The following is a 25824-nucleotide window of genomic DNA, read 5'->3' as shown; positions in this document are numbered from 1 at the left end:
GTTTTCTTTCTTCAGAGAAGACAACACTCTGTTGTTGAGATACAACCTTTCTGAAGCTCAGAAGTAGCTCTTTTATGTTTTATTCTCTTTTTTTCCTCTGTCTTTTTTTTTCTTTTTTCTCTCAACTAATTTACAGTATGATTTGCTGACCAGTGTTCTGAAGACTGGGGTGGGGAAGAGGAAAAGACATCCTAGTAGCCTTTTGCATTATTTGTTTAACCCATCTTGCTCCTTAAAAGGTTGTGATAGCTGTTAAGTTAAACAATGTCTCAAAGTACCTTCAGCTTGGCTTGCAGTCTATGCAGGCATCGAGACTGAGCCTAGAGAAGGTCCTAACACCTTGGAAGTGTTGTCTTCTTCATTCACCTTAGTCGTGTGCCAAGTTTGGTGAATGCCACCTGATGGCTAAGCCACTCCAAACAGGGTTTGGTGAACCTGATTCAAAGGAAACAGTGTTCAGTTCAAGTTTTTGGCTACTGCCTTGACTGATCTTAAAGCACTGGGATTTAGATAAATCCTGGTTACTATTTACTCCATTCTGACAGCAGTTTTCAGTAGTCATCTCTGACTTAACATGGTAATTAAGACAGCCTAGAAAGGTATAAAAACATATTGCTGTAACTACTGGTTAGTATTCGCTCCTTTGGCACAAAAAAAAGGGAAGGAAGATGTGGCAGGGAGGCAGCAATTCCATATAACCTGATGCTTTCTAGGGGAGGTGTTCTTGCACATCCTCACTGCTGGGAATAGCATTACTGTACTCAATTTGAGCTTGTCCATGAGCCAAAGAAGAAGAATCAGAGGGCAGTTTTGCTCTTTAATGTCCTCTGTAGGTTAGCTATGGCGCCAGCATATGGGAGACAGAGTGGTCGAACCCAAGGTAAAAGCATGACTTCAGGACTGATGGTCCTTTTGCCTTATAGGTGGACTATGAGAGTAGAACCTAGTGCAGAATATTTTCTCTAGAAAATGAAGAAGAAATCAAGAACTGGACTGTGACCTTTTCTAATTGCAGGTTACCAAACTACATCACCATTAGCAGGACTTTAATTGGTAGATCTTCATTCAGCTTCTCCCAGGAATACTGGAAGACAACCAGAGCTAGTTCACCAGTCTGTTTCTCCACACACGCTTAAACCTGGCTCGTTTGCAATGTGCTTTGTTTGCAAATGGTAGAAAGTACAATAGATCATTTGTAAAGGGACTAGCACATTGACAGAAGGTAGAGTTTGGTGCTTCTAAATGAACAGCTTGACTGTGTATTCTCAAGTGCATGCGATCATATTCTTCTAAGAGTAGAACTTTAGGCTTAGATCACGGACTCCTTGGTCCTGGAATCGAGTCTAATAATAAAAATCTGAAATATTCCCAACTTAGTTCTGGCCCACTTTTTAGATTCTGTTGAAATACAACAGTGTTTCTACTACAGTCCTTTTTTAGAAGTCAATATTATATTGTTTTCAAATCATAGGGCCACATCTGTAACACAGGGCTGTGAAGGATGTGGCAAAACCATTCCTTAGAGTCCAATGTGAAGACAACTTATATCACTGATGGTTGTTACCAGCTGTAAGTTATAAACAACTTCAATTTATGATCAAGATAGTGAGGCAATAGCAGTAGTAGCAAAGCAAAGTATACGCAGAAGAAATCAAGCAATTGCACCTTGCTTTTGCCTTAAGTAATTGCCTTGTTTTAATCAATGAAAACAGCTTCAATACTGTAAAGTTATCAGAAGAGTTCATTATAGCATCTGCTTCTTCTTTTGTCTCATAGGATAGTAAACCTTTATGTTATTAATTTCCTGTCTTGTTTTGTGATAAAAAAGCACCCAGTGTTTATGTTTTTATATTTCCATATGTACATAGCTCAGTATGGTCATTTTAAGAGTCTGTGTTTTGTGATACACATACATATCTGGTGTAAACTGATCTGTTCCAGTTTTGAATTTATCTTTTAAAGGGGCATACTTATGAAAAGTGACTATGAAAGTAGAACTGTAGTTATCCAGTTGATTATTTCCCTATTAATCCAGAAATGATTTTCTGCATTTATGTTCTGTGAACAATAGATTTTTCACTCATCACTGCCAGACTTCAAATGAACTCTGTAACCTTAACTGTGTGTCTATGTGGCTTATGCATCAACTTCAGTCATTAGTCTCAATTTAGTGAAGCCATTTTGTTGATGATCCTTCTTTCTTTATCCCAAAGCAGGGAAATAGCTGCAGAGCTAAAGGTCTAAATATGGAGTATTTACAGGTTTTTTTTCTCCCTTAAATAAATACATAGGAGTCTGGATCTGAGTGTGAATCTTCTGTTTCCATTAGTTGTTATTATATTGTCTCAAGCATCGCCTGCTTCATTGTATGAGTAAAGAGTCTCAACCCAAGAGACCCTGTTGAGTATGAAAGTACTGATTTTTACAGTCACTCTTCACTTGAGGAGGAAAATTAATGAAGCTAGGCAAATGTTGTCTGCAGAAATGCATTTTGGTTCTGAGGATGTAAATGAGAGTATTTTCCAGAACCCTGATATTAAATCCAAATGCTAATCTTCCATGCCCCAAAGCAAAATTTAGCCTTAGTCTACTAAATGTTTTATATTGAGTCTAAACAATAAAACAGTCTATTTGGCTTGCTTTGGGCAAAACAAACTAGAATTCAGGCCTGTGGCATTCTATACTATGAGAGTGAGATTCACAAAACTCGCATAATCCCAGCAGGTAAACGTGCGTCTCATTCCCCACATGACATTATGGCTTTCTCCTGTTCTGTAATTCCAGGTGGTGTGGCTGTGTGATCTGTGAGCTGCTGATGGGGTCACAGCACAGCACATGTGGGGTCAGAAGGTGGTGGGGAGGCAATGTCACTGCATTGGGGAAGGGCTGCTGCCTGCTGCGCTCTGTGTGTGAAGGACAAGTAGGGGCTTGCAGCGTGCAACCTAGCAGGAGCCGAGCATCACTGCCTCCCTCCCCTGGTCCTGTGACCTGCAAGCAGGCTCACACACTAGGAGAGAAGCAACCTGAGGTGTCTTCATGACAAACAGCTTTGACCCTTCTTCAGTTCATTGATGCAGAATGGGAACTCAGTTTTATTTGACTTCTTGGCTTTGGTCATTTTATGATCAAGTCAAAAACAAAACACAGGTTTTTTTCATGAACTTTCTTAAACTCATTTCCATCAAAATAGCAACAACATGTTATTCAATATTTGAAGTTGCCTTCATTTATTTGGTGAAGCGTCTTTTCATTATTTTAACATATTGGATTAAACTTGAGCTTGATCAAGCTTGAATAGTAAGTCAATTATTTTAAATACAGGAGAGATGCTTCACTTGCACCAGTTCTTTTCCCTGCTTATGAATTCTTGCAAACTCCATGGTTGCTGGCCTAGTCTGGGGAGCCTTGTTCTAATTTATAAAGTTGCTTATTGTAAGAATACTGGGTGTGCAACTTCTGACGCTTGGTGTGCAGATTTGCATTCCAATACTCTGAATGCTCTTTAAGGGTGCACAGGGCTGGTATGTGAGTTCTGGGAGCACACTGGGAATTATGGTTATGTGTCTCTCTGCCAGCAATTATTTCCATGTGCTTGCTAAATGAGCTCAGAAGAGGGAAGATTTTCCTCTTGTTTAGTCTCTATCACTGACTTTGGTGCTTTATTGAATTTTAATATAACCTCCCCCCCACCCCACAAACTCAACTGTGTTAGATATTTGCCTGACTTTCATTAAAACACTAGTGCATAAATAGCTGTAAGTTCACAAGCCTGGAGGGCATCTTTGCTGAAGCTGGAATCTGGTAAATAACTCTCTACAGTTTTGGAAGTGTTCAAAGTAACTAAGCACCTAATGAACGAATATCTAAACAATAGAGTAAGTCAAACTACTCGCAGTATTCTATTTTTGCTAGTAGAAATAAATAAATAGTGAACAACTTTTCAAACACTATATATTGTTGGCAGTGGAGACTCACTATCATGCACTGTATATGTTGACAGAGCTACAGAGTATCGTGATAGTATACAGTGCACTGTCTAGCTATCAAAAGCAACAGGCATACTTAGGTTTTTCCTTCTATAAGGGAAGATCAGACTACAGAAACAACAGTATCAGAGCAACAGCTGGCTTAGTCACATAATGCTCTACTATATAGTCTGGACTTCTTGTTTTCATTTCACTTTCCTTTGTTTTAGAGACAAAAAAGGAAACCCTTGGGGGGAAAAGGCTTCCAAGTTTATTGCTTGGCCAAAGTTAGCTGGTTTCAACACCAGCGGCCTTTATTAACTGGAGCATTAATTAATTTATTTTTTCCTCTCTCTGAAAGCAGCATTGACACTGGCACCTCTGAAGTCATCTGTTCAGCCACAGAACCAGTACCAAATAAGCCTGCCAATGTGTTTTAGTGCCATCCACCATGCACTCTCCCTAGGGTTAATAGATAAATCACTCTATATAGTCATAAACATCTTAGGCTCTGACCTTGGACTGCCCAATTAAGCACTCTGTGCTGTGTAGGTTCTATTTTAGGAAAGGGTTTGAGATCACCAAACTATTCTTCATGTGGGAGCAATAAGTATTTGCCATTGCCAGCTCTACCATATTTTGAAATCTATGGTCTATAGCAGGGCCTGATGCAGCTGTAGTATTGTTGGAGAAAGGGAAGAGCTGCACTGTGTCATGGCAGCTCATCTATCAAGTGATTTTTCTACTTTTCTTCTACTTTTCCTACTGCTACACTGGACTGTGTTAGTGAGGGCAGTCTGGTTACAGATTCAGCTGTACCAACCATCTAATTTCAGAGCACTATTCTAATAAGAAAGTAATGCTTAAAGTAACTTAAAACCACTTTTTAGTTAATAGTACTTGCCCCAAATTAAGCTATATTATTCTTGCTAAAAGGCCCAATTCTATAATTTCTGTCCTTTGAAAGAAGATCATGTAAAAATGGAGTAGAATGGAGTATAGAATAACATTAGAAATTTTATCCAGTGTGTCCATAGTGCTGTAAGTTGGTGATGGATGACTAAATAAGTTTGATATAAGTCTTCACAGCATTACGCAGCTCAGTAGAGTGCAATTTGATGTCTTTTTTCTGTTGCTTTTTATGTTGAGCTATATGAACAATCGTCTGGGTTCCTGAAGCAGCAAGTTAAATACTTTGTCTATAAGGTCACTTTTGCTATTGCATGTGGTGTTGCAAGGAAATTTCCAGCTTAGTTTCAAAATAGCTTAGGCAGAGCATAAGAGTCAAGCCAAGAAAACCTCCTCCTCCTTTTCCCAGTTTCTGTCAACACCCGATCAAGGGTCGGCAATGTAAAGCCAGCTCATATGATGTGAAGTTGCCTTACTCATTTTTTTGCTTCTCCAGGGACAAAAACAGACTTCATCACTAACATAATGGCCCTTCCTTCCTTTAGCAATTGAGGACTAGGAAAACCTTCGATTTAGGTGCATCTCATAATCTAGATTTTTGCTTTCAGTACCTGGGTTAGGCATGCAGCATATATTTTAGTTAAAACAAACACTACTCTCAACATGTCTAGCCTGTTCTTTTGACAGAGTTTCTTGAACAGGATTTTACTTGCCAGCTAGTTGTCAAAAGGTTGGAGAAAAGATAAATCTTTATTTGAACAAGCTATGTTGTGCTATGTACTTATAATGGAGCTCATCTTTTGTAATAACCAGTCTTTCTCATATTATTGCATATGTTTTGCTATAAATTTGTCCTTATAGGTTCTGTGTGTCTGAGTCTATGTCAAAAATAGAAACAGAGATATAAATTGTGTTCTGTGTTCTGTGTCCTGTTTCCTGCCTTTGAAGAATCATTATAGACTGAAAGGTCAGTAATATTCAGAAACTGATGGAGAGGTACTGGCCGTTCCATCTGTGGGTCTGATCAACAACAAACTGCAAGTAGGACTTCATACAGAGAAGTGACCCACCACAGGTCAGAGTCCTCCTCCCCACTCAGCAGACAGCTGTATTTGGATCCAAATACTGGATCTGTGAACCCTGAAGTTCCTGTGGGTTTGGGCAGGCTCAACCAGCTGACTCTGGCCTTTTAGAGATTTCTTGGCTCCTACTTGCTACGTGTTTCTTCTTTTCTATTGGGAATTTTCCACCATTCCTTCAGCAGACAAGCTGGGAAGAGCTGCTCTTTCCACCCCTCCAACTTCAGTCAAGCTCCTTTTTAAGGGGTTTGCTTTTGAGAGGAGGGTTGTTCAGTGATTTTCAGTTTTTCTCTCCTCTGAGAGAAATATGAAGTGAACTGGCTGATTAATTTTACTCTGACACCTTCAATAATACAGCATTTTCATCATATGAATTCTACACATTTTGTAGAATATCTACTTTTCATCCACAACTGCGCCAGCACTCAGCTAGGGGGCTGAAAAGTCAAAGCTTAATTTTCAGAGAAACTGAGTACCAAAGTGATCCAGAAGAACCCAGGATTTTCTAATTTGACAATTTACTGCTATAGCAAGATAAAGAGCTCCAGGTTCCTGCCCTTGCTCAGTGCTGTCAAAACAATTTTATATACAAACTAAAATGTAGAAGCCAAACATTGCATAAAACTGAACTGAAATGGGCTAGAATAATGGGGAAGGTTTGGGAAGAAAACAGGATAGAAGGTGTTTGGGAAGATAATAGGTAGTGGCAGAGCTAAATTATAAAGCTTTTCTTTTTCCTTTTTTTAAAAAAAGAGAAGGATTGGTGTGGAGAGGGTTGCTATAGTGAGAGTAATCTTATGACCTAATGTGTGAATGCTCTCAAAAGACTGGATGTTCCAGTTCAGTGAAGCAAGATGGCCCCCTGCAGTATTGTTAGCCCCCTCACAAAGAAATTTTGCTTCTAATCTAGGAATATCACTGTACAATGCACCAACAAATCTGTTGTGGTTTACCATTAGTTTCTCTCAAAACACAAGGTAAACATTCTTTACTTTAAAACATCAGTCAAAAATAAAGCCCTCATTTACCAACTTTCTCCCCTCTGCTTCCAAACACTGTCTGCATGATTCTGATGTAAGCTCTGAAACAAAATTGGTTGTAAGAGTAATATCTCTGAACCCTCAGGAAAAAAAAACACTCTCTCAAGCTTCCTTAGTAAAGGTTGCAATAGGCTAATAATAAAGGCTGAAAAGAAAGTCTTGCCACAGAGTTGTGAAGCCAGGAGAGAAGTAAAACTTCTTCATGAATGAGAAGGTAAACCTCAGAAAGAAAGCACTGTGCCCTAAATGCATTCTGAATAGGAACTTTGAAGTGTATTGTGTGCATACAAAGCTTTTTATTTCTCCCACCCTACTACATTTCCCTGACAGTACTGAGAATAGGATAGCATACGTTTTGGGAAAAAAAAAAAAAATTAAGGCTTGATATTATATTGGTATTTTAGCAACATTTGGGGCTTTCAGAATATCACATTTTTTTTTCACTGAGACAAGAAATCACTATAAATTACGTGCCTTGTAACAGCATGACAATTTCATGCTTTTAGTACTTAAACATATAGACATATTAGACATATAGACATATTAGACATATATAATGCACTTGTATATGTATAATCAATATACATGTGTAACTGCACCTGATATGTGCAGCAAAATGCAGAGAATTTACTGTTTAATAATTATTCAAGGATATGCAATTAGCTTTCTTCTGAAGTCCATGATACTTCCCTGAGTGGCATTTACAACTTAAAGCATTCATCCAGGTCTCACACAGAAAAAGGAGAAGAGGACCAGAAAAATAGGATTCAAATATTTTCTTAGCAATTAAATACAATGTTGTATAAGGTGCATGAAGTCAAATAAATTCCCTTCCTATTTCTGTTACCTCTTCTTCCCTGCTCTTCGCCTTTGTATAGCTCTATGATTGTTATTAATGTTATTTGTGAGGGACTAACACTATGCTTGATGCTTGATAGAGAGATGTGCCAGGTGACCAGAAGTGAAAGCATTGGAAAGGAGGGCTGTCTCATAATATTTTTAGTTCATGCTTTAGCTTGTTCCCATAAGATTTCCAACACAACTTAGGAATTCAAAAATGGACTTGGGAAGTTTGAAAGAGTGTAAACTTTAATAAAAATTAATTTCCTCTCTACCTCCCAATGTTGAACTTAACACATCACTCACAGAAACCCACCCAAGCTCTAAAGAGCCAGTGTTGTGAGGTCTGTGTGGCCTTCCTTCTGCAGACTTCTTTGGTGTGGGAGCTCGGATTGCTCCTGACCCTGTGTCACTGAATGGCCAAGAGCTTCCATGCGAGCACAATGGTGCTGTTAGTGCCCATTACTAAAAGCCTTCTTGTTTCTTTCAACTGCTCACAGGCCTCCTAAACAATGAAAGAAATCCATACATCATTAATAAGGAGATTTAATTTAAATTCTGCTCTAGGAGAATTCTCAGATATCCTCCTCATTTTTTTAAAGTGAAAATTGCTGAAGTCTGATGTAAGGCGGAATCTCAATGCAGAAAAGTGTTGGTCCTTATGTAGGGAAACTAGTGGGAACTGCAAGCATAGAGCAAACTGGAAAGCAATAATGGCATACCAGTGAGCAGCTCCCATGGAATGAAAACTTGTTGCGTTTGGGGATATGTCAGCTAGTGAAGTCTTTGAACCTTCCTGTAAAATGATCTCTTTTGACTTAGTAATTCAGTGCCCTTACAACTTTTACATTTCTAATGATGGCAACTTTATTTTTATTGGGACTACATAAATTCAGAATTTCTAACAGCCATTTGTCACTCAAAATGAGTTCATTTTCACTAGAAAAGGGAACCTCTAAACTCCAACAAACAGCTGATGTGAAAGAAAAGGGAGCAAGATAGCCCATATTCACCTTTGTAGTGAGAGGTCATGAATCTACACATCAGTAATTTTACTTCTAATTGTGAACACTTGACAAAGTTAAAAACCAGCCAGTACAAAAGAATCAGTGTTATTTGTCACATGTAAATAATGTGACCTAACCTTGCCTCAGCTCTATCTCTACTGTCTCCAGTGGAATTACATGAGGGATGAATGCTGATCAGGGATCTCAAAAGGTCTGTTCTGCTCTCACTTTGAAGTTGAGACAATTTTCTCATTTTGATATTTTTGACAACAAAAGATTTCAGAGAAACCTCTAAGTAGGAGTATATTGCATGAGAGACAGGCTTATATTGCAAATATCAGCCATTCTGCCAGAGCAAGGCCAGAAACAACTAATTCTGCCTTCAGTGTAGGCATATGTAAAATGTTTTAGACAGTTTATAGTGTATATGGTACTCCAGAATGAGCAAGCATACTAATGATTAATTGGTGAATGACATCATGCTTATTCTTGACAGGTTCCAATAACCATGCCTGACTTTTCAATGTGTGTCTTGGTAACATATCAGGTACATATATCTACATGTAATATATGTATATATAAATATTTAAGAGTGTGTGTCCGTGTGTGTGTGTGTGTGTGTGTGTGTATATATATATATATATTCACACACATAAAAAGAGAGAGAGAGAAGGAAAACTTGGAAGCCAAATTCTTCTTCTCATCACATCTAATCTAAATGAATGTCATCGAATTCAGTGGAGTTATTCTGTGGTTGCACTAGACTAACTCAGAGCAGAGTTTGTATTTTGGCCGATAGTAATTTTGTTATTATATTAAAGTATAAACAGAATTCTCCTTCTAAATGAACTCCTTGCACAGCTCATATATAATTCCTTAAATTAGATAAATACAATTGGCTCATAGAAAGGTTATATACATATTTTATATACACACACACACACACACACACACACACACACATATATATATATACACACACACATGCATATCTGCTCTCTGATTTGTCTTATGGCTCCCAATGAAGGTAGCTGCAAAAAAGCTCCAGAGACCTCTCCAAGGCACAGTCAGTGCTTCTTTTACCTCAGGCCCCGCAATCTCTGTAAACCTGAGCAGAGTCTTATCAAAGGTGTCACGTCCAGTTTGGAGATTCTTAAATTCTTTTGCAACTAATCTCCGCAGTGGCTTGAGGAAGACACAGTGTTGGGCCTCTGTGGAAACCTTTCCATTTTGAATGGGTTCTGGTGCTTGTCTCTACCTTAGGATCTGACACCATATTTAGCAAGTACACGATCAGTTTACAGAGCAGTGAAATAAAACTTTGTCAGGGTGAAATGCCGTAATTGTTTAAACAGCAGTTCCAAACATCAGCTTGGAACAGGAAATTAAAGGTACTTTTTTTCAGCTGAAACTGCTTTTGAAATTTAGGATAGGAAACAGGAAAAAGTATATATGCATCTGAGGATGAAAGAATTCTTCAGAATTTGGGTATGTCTGCATTAGCATTTCAGTGTGGCTCAGGACTGTGCTTTTGAAGTAAGTGAATCTCCTGCTTATCCTCAGTTACTATGCATTGGTTAACATCATAGATGGCACAAACTGGATTCTTTTCAGATGTCATTAAGCTAGAAGATGCAAACCTAATGCACTCCAAACCACCAACTGGCAAATCAGTTCACACTTGAATATTCCTTTGAATGTGTAAATAAATTCATGTTGAGCATGTACAAGTTCCTGCTATATTTGTTTTCACAAATACTTGAACAACTGAGCCTCATTATTTAGAACACTATCAGAACTCCTATCACAAAGTTACTTGAATGAATATGCATGAAATCACCATTAGTTTTGCATTTAGAGTAATTATTCTATACACAATTTTAATGAGGAAATGGAAAGCAAAGAAAGCACTCAACTCATCCTCTTGATCTCAAGCAAAAAGATATTTCAGGCCTGATTCTCTACTGCTTAGCATCTTGTATACTTCTGCAAAGTGAGTGTGAAACATTATCCATTCTGTTCTGAAAACATTTCACAGCAAAGAATAATGTTGTTTAAGTAATTATGTTATTCGTCTGTCTGTATCTAGTTCCTGCTTATGCTTAGAACGTAAACTTTCGACTGCAGGGACACACCATACTGGTACGATGCTGAGCAGAATGTCTCGTTCAATGTCTGGGACTCCTACCTGCTTCTACAATATTGCAATACTAGTTATGCAGTGTTCAAGATGCTGGAGACTCAGTCATCTCACATTTAGAATCTTATACAAAATACAAGTATATATGTAGTCAAGCTATATGTTAATATAAGAATCAAGAGAATACTAATCACCAGTTTGCAGGAACTGCTATCATGGATATTCCATGAGCAGAAAGAAAGGCAAAATTTACTGAATAAGACAGTAGTTAGGAATTATTCTCTCTGCTCTACTAAATATATATAAGGGACGACATTATGATCATGTCATACCATGACCAAAAATGGAGATTCTAGTATGGGAAACATTATTTTCTGCTCCCTCCCTTCCTCCTCCCCTCCTCCGCCCCCACTCTTTTGTTCTTTGCCATTCAGTGTTTTGGTTCAAGTTAATTAAAGATTCCTGTTGCAGCCTCCTGGAGTGAAATTCTGGCAGTATGCCCAGTGGAGCCATAGTCATCTGTAAGCAGCCCCTCCAGTGAGCTCCATAATGTCTCTAAGAAACTATACAAAGAGGAAGAAAGAAACTGAATCCAGATGGAATGGGAAATCAGATATTTCTTCCATTTGTGCTGAAATCTGTGAAGGCTGCCTCATAGGTTGAAAGAGAAGGGAATTCACATACTCAGTCTCAGGCAAAAAGCATGTTTTCTCCCCTACCCCTCCACCCTTCACTGAAGATAAATCTGTGAGAAAGCTTACAGTGAGATTGCAAACTCAGTAATGCAAAACATGTTTTCCCAACTCTGCTTTACTCTACTAGCTATAGAAAGGTGTAGGATAGACCTGTCAGGGGAACACGAAAACAAAAGAATCAAAAGAGTGATCCAGTCAGACAAAGAGTCTTCCTAATGACAGGGTTACAAGAGCTAGAATTTGATATCCAAACCAACATTTTGACACACAATTTATAGTGAAAAGAAGACTTAATGCATTTTAAATGCCCGACAGGAGAGTAAAGCATGTCTAACGCGCTAAGCAATAACCACATCCTGAACTGCTTGTTGTTCAATGACACGTTAAAAAGATTACAGAAATCTATAGTACATATTCGTTTGTTAGATCTCACATGCATAACAAAAATCAGGAATATCCCTGGGGAAGCACAAATCTGGTGTATTTTCTGCTTGTGGCCTTTGTCAACTTCAGTACTTGGTTCCTAAAATGTAACACTGCACTCAGTTGGTAATCCTGAAGAATTCTCCTGTAGCTTGCCTGATTTACAGGCAGTGTCATTAGAAGTCAAAGCTGTGGGTATTTGCAAGTGTATTTTATATACAAATGACTGTTTGCTTCATGGCAAATTCCATGCTTATTCGGGATACTCTGGAATTCAGTGGAGGAAAGGAATAAATGATGAAACTATCTGCAGTATCACTTGCTTTCTGTGTGCATTTTATTTTACTGTCTAACCAGTGCTAACCCAAGAGATGCACATTTGAGGTACAAACTTTGAGCAGAAATTATCATTCCAGGTAGCAGAGTTTCAGCTGACGGATTAGAGCAATGTTTCAGGAGAAATGAACTAGATAATTGCAGTGCAGATTTCCCCAAATAGCAGGCTGACTGGAAAGGCTTGGTTTCCCTGTGAGTAATTGGATGTTTTGGTTCCACTTTTTTTAAAACAGCAAAAGTGGTCCAAAACGCTGGCCAGGTGAAAGGGGTAATAGATGTATGCTGATATAGATATGTGTGTTTCTTGCCCTTTCAAACCTTTGAAGACAGACTGGGGTCAAATTGCTCAAGCAGAACAGCTCTGTTGACAAACATGTGCTCTTCAAAAAACAATCTCAGTACGAGAGGCGCTGCTGATTTAAAATAACAGAGGGAAGGGAAAAAAAAAGGAGAGAGAAAACCAGCACCAGACTACATGAAACTCAACCCAACTGCCACCTTCCCTGCTAGCCTTCTTTTGTCAGCCTGCCTTCCCCGCAGAGTGAATCAGCCATGGTTGGGGTTAAATGGGTAGCTTTTGTCTCCTTACAATGGCAGAGAGTGACAGGTTGAGCTAAATGATTTACTGGTGGAGATGATTTGAAGGACAGAGCAGTGCAGCCTTGGGAACACACACACAAGAAAAGGACAGTAGCAAATCAGCCTCGCCTCCCCCCTCCCTTTTTCATGGTTTTGACTGAAAGATCACAGAGTGAGACTCTGACAGACACAAGGACCATTGAGAAGCTATTTTTATTACTTATCCATGGCAGCCTCGCTTTGCTGAGAACAGACCTGAGGTTAATTAACCTTTACTTTTTTTTAATGTTGTTGTTTTTCTTATTGAGGATGCAAGCCCATAAGTTGGAAGGGTCACATGCCATGGGCAAAGGGAAAGTCGCTGTGTGAGACTGCAGTACAAGGAAGCTCAACAAATCGGTCTCTCGCCAAAACAAAGCTTTCCACACAGAAAAAAAGATGCAGTTGGGGCTGCACTAGAAGCAGCTGTTCAGAGCGGAGCCTTCCCAGCTGTTGCGAGCTGGAATTTGCTGGAAGCAAAGCCCTCCCCCCGAGTAACGCTGCCCGCGCGGGGACGGCACCAAGCGCTAATATGGATCCCAGATTGTTTCCTGAGCGCTGGTTGATCTTGCTGTGCAGACAGGAACAGGCTGCTTTCTGAGGACGCAGGGCATCCCGGCACGCTCACGCGCTGCGCTTTGCCAGCTCCTCGCAAGCAGAGCGGGCGTGCGGGGACTGTGGCGGCGGGTCCCAGGCCTGCGGTGCCCACGTGAATGTGGCCAGCTCTCAGTCTCATCTCCGCTTGGGGAGCGGGCTGGGGAAACCAGCCAGTGAGGCCCCAACACAGCTGAGGCTGGCAGGGAAGCGGTATGGCAAGGAGCAGCCAGGGAGCGCTTTGTGGGCGCTCCCATCGGGCATTTTGGGGTGGCAGCTGGCCCAAGCTGAGCTGGAGGAAGCGGTTCCCTCTGCGGCCCCAGCGCACTGCAGGTGACCTCCTCCTCGAGCACCTCCGCTCCCCACCAGCCTCCCCTCTGGAGCTCGGGCTGGCGCCAGCCGCCGCAGCCCCCGGTTCCTGCGGGAAGCTCCATCCCTGTCCGCTTTCCCCAGCCGAGGGATGCTTTACCTGCTTTTGTGCTGGCTCCTTCCCACATCCCAGCTTTGCGTCCAATAACCCCGAGCGCCGTCCTCAGGAGCTCTCGTTCCCACTGCACCTCGCGTTATTGCTCGTATTAGCTCTGCCACTGCAGTCGATGTGATGAATTGCAGGGCAGGTGCTACTTGCCGTCCGAGAGAGCAGGCAGGATGAGGCCTTGCACATAAATGGAAGCAGAAAATGGCAGCCCTGTGACCTCTCAGTAAATTACTCGGACGCTTTCTTCAGAAACTTCTCCAAGCATTTGTGAGGAAAGTCAAAACTTTTTTTTTTTTTTTTAATAAGAAAATGACCTTTTTAGACGGTTGCTATGAATTAGTCTGGAAAAATAGAGGACAGACCAAGAAATACATTGAAATTTGGTTTATGGATAAATCAGAACTCATAATAAGAGCTGTATTACTCAGAAAAGGCAATGCTTTCTTTCTATTTCATATTTCATTTGGTCTGTGATTTGTGAGCTATTGCTCAAGCATAGTGGAATAATATGTCCTGTCACAGGTTATAACATGTGCAATTGTCATGTCATTATTTGGTTCTACGAAACAAATAACAACAACAAAAATTCTTCAAGCACTACTGCAAAAATGCAATTTTCCTAGTGCCTAACTCTTCATGACATCAGAACATTGTGAATTGTATTAGAAAAAGTGCAGCAAAGTTTTATTCCAATATATTCTGCTAACTTCAAAAGCAATTGCTCAAAGAATATCTCAGATTTCTTAACTAGTTAGGGAAGAAGTTTGAACAGTAAAACCACTGTGTCTAGTAAATAACACATAGCATTCTCCTGGCTAGATTTCAATATTTCTCATTTTAATAATAATTTTTAATGAGATCTTGTAATTATTCAAAAGAAACAATAAGAACATGTGAATATGAAAGCTAAGCAGCATTTCATATCAGTGAGTTTGAAAGACATAATTTAATGGAAAGTAAAAGAATCTATAAAATGGCAACTTTAGAGAACAGAAGTGTTTACTGTTAGTTAATCTGTAGTACTATAGAGTTACATGCAGTATGATATCACATGATATGTTTCTAATGGCCTTTTGAATGTTCAGTTGCGAATAAACACTTCTGTTTTCAAATACAAAGAGCAAAACAAACTAAGTCTAAAAATACAAGGAGGAACTATGGTATTTTCTTCTGTGAAAGAGAGCAGTGTTTGCAAAAGATGAAGCAACTCTAAAAAAAGCTCACTCGACAGGATTCCAAATATGGATTTGCCACTGCAAGGATTGTGGCAGGTGAAAATGGAAGAAGCCCTTCTCTTGCATATCCTTCCAGTTGTAGTCACTGTCGTTGTCCCAGTGAGCATGGGGAGTATAGTGATTACTTCCTCTTGAACTCTCAGAGTGTACTTTAGGTCATGCTGAAAGGAATGGGTTTCATGCATCTTATTCTTGACTGGCTCTGTATTAACAAAACTTGTTACAGAGAAGTTGCAATTGCACTTTGCATCTATTTGTGTCCAAACTGACTTTCTGATGCTTCTCCAAGCACTTCTCTCTCACAACCTGTCTCCATGCTCCAAATCCTACCAATGTTGCTGTAGAACAACATCCTCTCCAAAGGATTGTTCTTCCTGTTCTATCTATTTGACCCATGAAGCAAATCTACAGGAGGAGGCTACCATTCTTTGTACATTGAGCCCTGCTGAAAAGAAGTGTCTCCCAGAAGTGGTGAAGTGTATAGAGGGTTTTCGGGAACACAGAAGAGTATAAAATATCTTAAGAACTGCACAGCATGAATCGCAAGATTTTGGGTGTAAGAATAGCTCCTCTAAATCAAGGAATGTGCAATAATACTTCTACCCAGTTATGTGCTCTTAGTTAGTCAAGTGTCCTTTGGGTTCATGTTCCACCTCAGCTCTCTAGTCTGCATGAAGCTACTGTAAAAATTCCTACATCTCTTTATGCTTTTGCTATGGATGATGTCTCCTGTCCCTCTTATTCTGTAATTTTTCCTTACCTTCATTCTTTTTTGTTTCCAGCTCTTTTTCCAGCCCTAGTTCTTTCTTCCTCTTAGCTTTCATCTACCTGTTCTCTTATTCCTTTATGTTTCCTTGTCTTGCAGTCCTCCTTAGCCAGTGCAGCTGTAACAGTGTTCACAAGCCAGAGGGGCCAAGACAGTTGGCTTTGAAGGTGAAGATGGGAAGACTAAGGGTGGCAAAGGACCATATGTAGGAGACAGGGTCCAAATTCCTTCCTTATTTTTCATGTTTTGTCACTAGCATCCCAGTTTTGCTGCCACTCCCCTGTTCTGTCTGTTCCTAATGATTCCCTGGGCTGACCCTAGCTGAGTGGCTGGATAAAACCTGTTGTTGGCAAATACAAAGCATGGAAGGGGGTTGTGTTGAGTCACCTGAAGGAGAGGATAGATGGTGTCCCTGCAGCCACAGGGACAGTGGGGCAATACGGGCTGCACGGGCTCTGTACTGCAGCTTCCCCCAAACAGCCAGGAACAGGCTTCCCTCCAGCCACCTGGCACACCATGGTGGCATTCGGTGGCCTCCAATGCTGATGCGGGACATGTGGGCTGGTCTGCTCATTCCTATAGAGCGCAGCCCATGAAGTGCTGTTTGGAGCCAGTACCAAGTGCTTGGACAACACCAGCCACTTAGTTTCTTCCCAAGCTCAGCAATTATTTGCTTCTAGCAGAACTTTCAAAAGCCTTTCTTTACTTTACAATTCTTTCATTGCTTTGTAAGAGGTTACGTCACATCATAAGACCAAAAAGCACAGTGTGGCTTAGTGTAACTTGACCCTGGTCTGGCATTTGTTTGTGATGCATCATACCAGAAATGTAAAGAAAACAACACCATCCTTTTCCTATTAGTTAGGGCAGCAGTGGCTGCTACAGTTTGTCTTACCTTCTGCCTGGAAGATGTGTAGTTCATGAGATTAATAAGAAGTAGGAAGAAATCATGTTTCTGAAGCTGTACATAGTTTCTGGAGAACTGCAGATGAGCTTAATAGAGTGTGCTCTGAGTCAATGTTGCTGAAGTGGCTGCAGAGAAGCTGGCTTACAGCAGGAAAGGCAAGAGCATTTAAGATTGCTGCGACTTGAGAGGGAGAGTGATGAGAGAAAATATGCAAATGCACTGCTTTGTAATTTCTGCAGATTGTTTTTTTGTCTGTTGAGTTTCAACTCATTTTAATTATGCATTTTCCCAAAGGGATTTGAGACAGCTAGGAAAGGCTGAAATTACCCTTAAAAATTTGAAGCAAACAGAGTAAGAAATTCTAGAGAGTCCCAGACCCAGTAACAAAGTACCTGCTTGTATTGAGCCTAAGTGAGACCTGACAAGCAGCATCTGTTATGTCCTAGAGCCAGGTCTGGTAATGTAAAAAAAAAAAAAAAAAAAAAAAAAAATCACATCTGTAATAGTTTTCTCATGTGTACACAGGAAATGACAATACTGACTCCCCTCGCACAGTGTGCTGACCTATTGTTGCTTACTGTGAGGATTCTGCCTTTCACATCCTCATAACTGCAGCCTGTATTTGCATTGAAATATCACACTCTCAAGAGCCTTGTTGTTCCCCATGCAAGGATCAAGTACTTCATGTTTTTAAAAGAAGACTTATCACTTTATCACCTTGGGGATGATGATCATGAAACCTTGATCTAAAAGGCTTAGGTGACAGTATGGCTTGAGGATGGTTTGCAGATAAAATATGCTAGAGAGGCCTCAAATGCTCAGTTTCCAGTCCTGCTACTAACCTGTTGAGTGACCTTGAGCAACCCATTTCAGCTTTATTTTTCCTTTGATTTTTTTTGTTTGTTTGTTTATCTTGTAATATGCTTGAAGCCTTTTATAGCCCCCTGCAAAATGAGCACTGATGTCATTATGGTTGTTAGGTGCTGGTACATTAAAAAGTAAAAATACTTTCAAGTAGATTATTAACCCTTTCCCAGACCTCCCTGTCTTAACAGATCACAGTGCCTTCCTGCAACACATAGCCAGTCTCTTTGAAATATTCCAACAGCACATCAGTCATGCTGGGTTTCTGCTGACAGGAAAAGCCTGGGGTCAGTCACATCCATCACAAAATTAAGGTGTAGCTATATATATATTTTACAGCTTGGATTCATAGATAGTTGCACCAGCAGAGCCAAGGTACTGGCAGCCTGTGGTGGAGGGGCAGAAAGAAGCAGCTGGTGTAGGGGAAGGCAAGAATTTCTTAAACCAGCTTTGCGGCTGGAGATACTTGCATAAATGCATGTAGCAGTTTTATGACTGCAGCAGGAGGTGATCTCTCAGCAGAAGTTTGGCATTAATGAGTCCAGCGCACATCATCACCAGCCACTTCCTACCTTGAGGGAAGCTAGCTAGAGGGTAAACATTTGTTACCTTAGTACTACTTAATGGCCATGAGGACCATCTGCAGCTTTCAGGCCAGGAGAGCAGCAGAGCTCAAGCAAAATGATCCTCGGTGCCCTGCAGAGGCTTCCAGGCAGAAATCCTGGGTTCTGGGGGCCCCTGCAGCACACCTCATAGGAACAGTGCCCAAGCATGACTGCTGCACGGCTATTCTGTGTGGGTTTGTAGGGGTGAGGAGGGCTGGAAAGCGATGAGTTAGGGCAAATGCAGACACAGTCCATCGAATAATACTTTAAAAGGTGTAAAGATATGAAAATTGTTCTGAATTTACATACTTACTCTCTCTGGAGGCGGAAAATATTCCAGTATTATAGGTCCAATATATAGGGCTAGCAGTTGTTCAGCTATCAGGCCTCATGCTTTTACAGAGAAACTATGCACTGTATCATACTCTTGTCTTGCTCACGCCCACTTTCTCGGGAAGTTCAGATAAGTAAGTGTACCTGGGTCACATCCCAGCTTACAATGATATTATTAATCGAAATATCTTGTTCCCACTGACTTTTTTTCTTTCTCTGTGGAAAAACAGGTGAGACCTTTGCGACTGCTACATATTATAGAAAGCATTAGAATGAATAGGACCACTGTCATTTTGAATTCAAAGTCTAACTACACTGGGTGCTTTATTCAGTGGTTCTGTTTTGCCAGAGAATACTTTTAAAAAAAAAACTTATATAATGATAGCAAAAAAAAAAAAAAAAAATCACAGAAACACCTTCAAGATTGCTTATGAGTCCTGGGGGAAAAAAAAGGATATTTGAAATTTCATTTAAAACATTTCAAGTTTGTATCTCACTTATTTAAGGTTGTCTTTTCCTCAAAATTTTGATTAACATTAACACGTCTCGGAATGTGAGACATCTCAAATATCTTAAAATGTTTCCTATGTAGATACTTATGTCTGGCTTTTGTCCCTGGAGAAAACGGGTACTTTGAGGATAGACTTATTTCATAAGACATTCACTGGATTTATTTTAGAACTCTACTCTAGCAGATGAATGGTACCCCAGAAGTACCTATTTATCTCCATTCACTGTAAAGGCAGGTGAAAGGTGGGATGGTTAATCCAGATGCAGATATTAACATTGCAGATGGCAGTGTTTGATCAGACGAATTGACCAAGGTGCTTGTACAGGAGCTTCAGACAATAAATATCCAAGCGATGTGTGATAAATTAAATGGAGGCTTAATTCAAAGTCTGTTAAATTTACTAGTCATCCTTTATTATCCCTGAAAATGTCTATTTTTAAAGTCAAGCAGAAAGAAGTGGAGATTTGTTGGTGTTTGTTGTCTGCTACCTGTTTCTAATTGTACATCTCTGTCTCCTTTATGTGTGGAACTGGCTTCCTGTTTTCCTTGTTTGTGAGCACGTGTGTGCTTGTATGTGTGTGCGCATGAATAGGCAATGCTGGCTCAAAGTCTTCTCAGGATTGTAGACAGAATTGATTTTTTTTTACGTTCCATGGATGGTGCAGAAAGAAGGGCTGGAGGTCAGGCCAAAACAGAAGGCGCATTGGCAACAGGTAGCCAGGACAAGCCCCTTGCCTTTCTCAGGTGTAGGTAAAGGCACACCATTATGTCTCCCTCCATGACAGTAATAGTTCAATAGCCCAGCACTTTTATCTGGGCTGGAGCTCGTCTCCTGCGCCTGCATGCCAATGTGGCTCTGGTGTACAGCCACGCACACGTTTCTGGGATAGTCCTAACATACTGCCCTCTCTATTGCTCTCAAAATAAGTAAAGATTATTTTACATTTATTAACATTATATGGTTTTAACATTCATTTTCTTCTACATCAGATTATTTAACTTTAAAATTCAGACTGTCTATTTAGGTGCCAATGATGGCAATAGGTCAACATGTCCAAATTCTGCTAAGGAGAGATATACAAACTACATATTACTCAGTGCTACCTGGTCTTAGAAACTCCTAAGTTTCCATTTTAGGCCACAGAGTTCCCAGGATGCCTAAATATAGATTTGCTCTCATGTTCAGCAGTGTCTCATGCTGCGCTGGCAGGCGCATAAATACTTCCCCCTCCTGTAAAAGCCGATCCCCTCTGCAGAAGGCAGAGAGTTTGGCCCAACATTGCAAGGAAAGGAGACAGCCTCCAGCTCATTTTCTGTGGATCAGACTGCCTGAAGTGGGGAGCCTACATATGCTGAATAGTAACAAACATTTCCATGATCCTGGCCTTCAGTTTTGAAGCTGTAATGAAGTCCTTGTTGTATGAATGTGCTATAAAGCCCTGCAATCTATTTTAGCTGGATTACCAGAGGCAATTTTTTAAAAACTGCACTGCCAACTGTGAAAACTCATCTGAAGTTAAGGATATTGACAGCATATGGAATGAGCACCTTTAAGTTATCATCATTAGAAATAACAGGGTAAAAAAACATTAAATTATATTATTCTTAGTGGGATTAGAGTATCTTTTAATTATTAAATATATGCATATATGTTATACACAAATATACAGCAGCAATTTTCAGGAAACCTTCCCTCCAGCTAGAAGTTAAAAGCTTTTTTCATATTTTTAAATGTTAAAAAATACAGACAGCAGGAGAAAATTGTCCAAAAACTTCCAAGTGGTGCCCTTCTCGGCACAGTTTGAACTCTCCCTATATTTATCTGAAGCAGATGTTCCAGGCAGGATGCACACTGCAGCCAGAGGTGAGGACGGCGGTGTATAGGACTTGAATACATTTCAGTACAGCTCCCACATCCTGTTTACACATAGCTGCTGGCCTGAGAACAGCACAGGAAAAAAAAAAAGAAGACGGTGGTGGGGGTGATAGGAAGGAACGGTTGACTGGAGTCATGGTAGTAGCAGCACAGCTAAGGATGCATATGGAGAGTGCTGTAGGTCTGTGGTTCTCTTCTCCACATCTTCCACTGCCAGCAACATTTTCTCTGCTGCTCTGGCAGACGTTGACAGGCATGCTATCTCCTGTCATAGGGGAGAGGAAAGGAAGAGAGAGGGAACAATTCATTAAAAAAAAAAAAAAAAGGACAGTTCACCTGCAGAGAAGCTGTACTTTCTGCTATTCAGCAATGCTGCACCAACTCAAGAAAAACCACAGCTGGGATTTATTGAATCAACTTTTGCATCTCGTTAAAATCATGGACTGATTTTTGATGGTAGAAAGGCACTTACTGAATCACTGATGGGAGATGAGAAATATTAATAACGCTGAGACCCAATTACACAGTCATTTTGCTGGAGGCTGGATTTTTTTCAAGCTAGATACTTAGTGGCAATTTGATTTCTGCAGGCACGCAGCAATGAATGGCCTGTTTTTCTGAGCACTGGACAAGCACTTTCATTTCATGCCTCATTCCCAATTTACTACAGTGATTCCACATCATCCACACATCTTCCTGATTAATGATGAGGAGATAAGGAAGAGGAGTATATATGCTTTCTATCTCTATTTTGACATTTAAACAAGCTTGCTGAGGGCCCAGCTTTTCCTTGTCAGAGATACATAAAGCTTCTAATGGCAAAATTCCCATGAGGCAAAAACGGAAGAAGCAGTTTTTCAAGATTGTTTTTCACAAAGTTCTCGACACAGGCTGGGAACGCTCTGTATCTTTAGGTGTCCCTGTAATACTATATTCCATAGAGATTGGCTACTGGCTACACATCTACATGATCATGCACACATACAACATGGGGTAGTTTGAAGGACATATACTTTCCTGTGCTTAAATGGTATGACCTTATCAACACCACGGCTCAACTGATGTCTCATTAGCTCATATTTTAAAATATTTGGGAGGCAGAATGTATGTGAGACATGGTTAATGCCAAAAATAATTAACTAATTTGTTTTACTAGGACAATATAACAGAGCTCAAACTTATTAAAAAAATCTGGAAATCTAGATTATTATGAATTACCATAATCTATTTATTTTATCTCCTGCTAATAGGAATGTAGAAATAATAAAGGGTGCAATGAAAGTTCTTACTTTTCCCAGCCCAGACCATATTAACTCCTTTACCACTGTTTTTGTTTTTTTTTCCCCCCCAAAGGAAAGGAACCATTTTAATGCTCAAGACTCCTCTTTTTTATCCATGAAGTTCCAGCTGGAGATAGAAGCTTCCAAAATATGTGCTGAGATAGGCTTCATTTCCCCAAATGCCTTGCTTTTCTTTACCCTGTTTTACTCTGACTCTTTCATTATCCAAGCAACTACCACGGTATCGGTCTTTGATTTTCTCACTTGAAATCCTCTAAAAGACCAGAGATTTGGGATCAGATTGGAGGAAAAAAGGAAAATTTAGATTCTGCTTTATTTTCAAGCCTTTCTTCTAAGCTCCCATCTATTTAGTACTTGAAACTCAATCTTCAAATAAGGAACAGCAATGAATCTCTGCTGTTTCCCATTTGTTTTTGTATAAGACAGACAATCAAGTTTCTGTTTCCCTGAAAAGACTATAAAAAAGGCCAATTAAGACATAACTGTATTATTACTAGTAATCCCATCTCAAATTTACATGGCTTCGTAATTAAAATGTTTGTTAAAAGCTTTTCAAGATGCATATAGAAAGGCACCACATCCATGCTAAAAAGCATTTGTCTTCAGGTCAGGCACAAGTTGTTCAAAAAGTGTTTAGCTTTCTGTTACAAAAAGGTTTAGAACAGGACGAGGTACTCTAATTGGAAATACAGAGACAGTTTGGGGAAGAAGGTTATTTTATTATTCACAATATCTTCTATTTCCATATTTTTTACAATATTTCATTGAAGAACTGAATCTTTTGTGACAGTTTTGTGGCAGCGTCTTTTGTATTCTGCCATAAAACTCAGTGCTAAACTTCATGAAAATAAACTAAAAAGTCATTAAGGAAAAGGTTACTGGTAGACAAACAGTAACATACCATTTTCTGACTTAAGCTTTTGGCCTTCTTTCAGAAGGTATGCTTGGCAGTTTCATGGATTATTGTCACTGGGAAATATTGCCGGAATGGTCCCTAAGACAAAGATCTTGTGAGTAACAGCATAATGTCAAAGATGTGTAGCAAATGGAGAATGACAATCAATCACATTAGTGGCATGATACTATTTCCCTTTTTAGTCAAAAAGACACTAAGAGATGAAAAAGCACTAGAGAACCAGTATCAGCTCATTGTCATAACACAGGTATCAGTTATAAATGAGACTCCACTTTGGTTCTTCTTTTACTGGCATCTCCAAAAAGAATAAGATCATTAAAGATAACATCCTTAAAGATGTGCAAAATAGTGTTCCTCCTGTTAATCAGAAAACACATGAGATAATAAAAGAGACTCAGCTAGGCAGCATGAATATTGCATATGGACTTTTTATAAAGGCTTCCAGCAACTGAATATCCAAACTAATCCTCCTTATTTGGAATAAAATAATGAGTCATAGCAAGGTCAGAATAGAAGGTTTGTAAGCAGGTAGGATTTCCATATAATTCATTTATGGTAAATAGTGAAGATAGTAATTGTAATAATACCTCTTTTCTGTTTCCCACTTCTACGTTGCATGTCCTGAAGTTCTGGTTCACAAAGTAAAAATGGAAAGAATTTCAGTATTGGCTTCTAACTATTACTGTTACCATTTTTATCTTTATCTATTTATACTGGGATCATGGTCAGGATTGGTACCTCACTGTGCTGACAGTTATATGACATATGAGATGACACAGTTTTTGTTCCAAGAGGCCTGCTGTCCAGTGGTTGGAACGGGCACTGAAATGTTTCAGTAATCATCCTATCTTGATAATTTTGTGAAAGCTTTTTAATTCCAAGTGACTTCATTTTGTGTTTTGAATTATGGAAAAGAACCCTAATACTTATTTGTACCTGGGGATATCTTTTACTTTCTTTTTTTATCTAGCTTCCCCTGAGCTATCTCTAAATAATTTTCTGCCCTTGGTTTTATATCCATGTTGATGCCTGTCCTGCCAACTGATTCTGTGTCCTCTCCAGTTTCCTTTACATTCCTTATTATTGGTGAATGTCATCGATAGCAATATTTTCTTCCTACTGGGGTCCTCTTTTCTCTTTGCAAGTTGATATATATATATTTTTTCATATGAAAAGTCTTTCAGTCCCTTTTTTTGACCATGATATTTTTCTCCTTTACCACTGAACAGAGCTCCAGGGCTTCGTGTCTGAAGTCTTTCATTTCTCTTACAAAATTAAAAATGTAAAAGGGATGTGGAAAAGTTTTACTGCTAGCCTATGCAAAGTGAGGATGAAATCTTGAATGAGTCAAACATCAAACTGAAGACAGTTTTGTTTGCAGGATCTGACTGGCCTGTGCTTATGACCAACTGATTATGTATGTCCACAAGAGGAAGAGTTTCTTCTAGGCAATTTTTTTGTGACATAGCAAGGAAGAAGACTGAATCTCTATGGCTACCTGAGTTCTCTGACTCACCTTGTTCAGTAGCCTCACCTAAGTACAGGATGAATACTGTGAAGCTGATTAAATTTATATTTAAGATGTATAATAAATAATACTTTAGATTCTGGAACTTCTGAATACTCTGTTTGTAAAAACAAAAGCAACTGGCTGAGACTTATTCTGAGAAAGTATTACTGTTTTTTACCAACCTGAAATACACCCAGGAATGTTTCATGGATAAATACCAGCTAATTATTAACCCTTACATATCAACATACACATGTTCATAGTGATGTTCATGTGTATCTGATAATGCTGCTGAGGTGGAACATGAACGTGTTAGTAGCTGAAATGCCCCCAGGAGCAGTAGAAAATCTGAGGCGGCTGACCCTTGCCATTGGCATCCGTACCCTTGGTCCACTCTCGAATTCCTTTGGCGCTTTCTTCAGTAGCTGAAATGATGAGGCTGAAGAGGGTTAGCTATCGCTTTGGTGACAGATTAGTAACAAGTTATGTAGAAAACAGATTAAAAGCATTTGGCATTCATACCAGTCTGCAATAATACTGAATAGTGTCCATTCTCATAAAGGGGATAAATGCTCCAATAATGCTTACTGTTCAGTTTGCAGTCATTCTTCTGGAATGGGAGTAACTCAGAAATACAATTATGAATCTAATGTGTCGGATGACAGTTTTAATTCCATTAATACTGAGTTTAGCCACTGTGAGAATTTCTTATTCTTACTGCACTTTTTCTGCAGTGATAACTATAGACAGTGAACATTACTCAGTTTAAATTATGAGCAATGCATTATTCATCTTGCTCACACTCTGCTTGGGAACTTTACTTGTAGACTTAATTTCATGGTTAGTGACTTCATTGTGAGAATAGTAAGGACAGAT

At 39.6% G+C, this 25824-nt stretch overlaps 2 long non-coding RNA genes across 2 annotated transcripts in view; both read right to left on the bottom strand.

Annotated features, from left to right (window-relative positions):
• The window catches only part of LOC136991662 (uncharacterized), a 114344-nt gene extending 100215 nt beyond the window's left edge, over window positions 1-14129 (bottom strand). The window contains exon 1 of the long non-coding RNA XR_010883872.1: window positions 14116-14129. This is a non-coding gene — a long non-coding RNA (uncharacterized lncRNA). The remainder of the gene's footprint in view (window positions 1-14115) is intronic.
• A 6830-nt stretch (window positions 14130-20959) lies between these two features.
• LOC106490382 (uncharacterized) lies at window positions 20960-25131 on the bottom strand. The gene is made up of 3 exons (XR_001293595.2): window positions 24026-25131; window positions 23424-23516; window positions 20960-21486 (listed from the first exon to the last, which is right to left on the bottom strand). It is a non-coding gene; the product is annotated as an uncharacterized lncRNA (long non-coding RNA).
• Window positions 25132-25824: the final 693 nt, after the last annotated feature.

The sequence above is a fragment of the Apteryx mantelli genome, chromosome 3 (genome assembly GCF_036417845.1).
Source record: "Apteryx mantelli isolate bAptMan1 chromosome 3, bAptMan1.hap1, whole genome shotgun sequence".
Taxonomy (NCBI): Eukaryota; Metazoa; Chordata; class Aves; order Apterygiformes; family Apterygidae; genus Apteryx; species Apteryx mantelli.
Note: the sequence above shows the minus strand (reverse complement) of the source record. Positions and strands in the feature narration are given on the sequence as shown.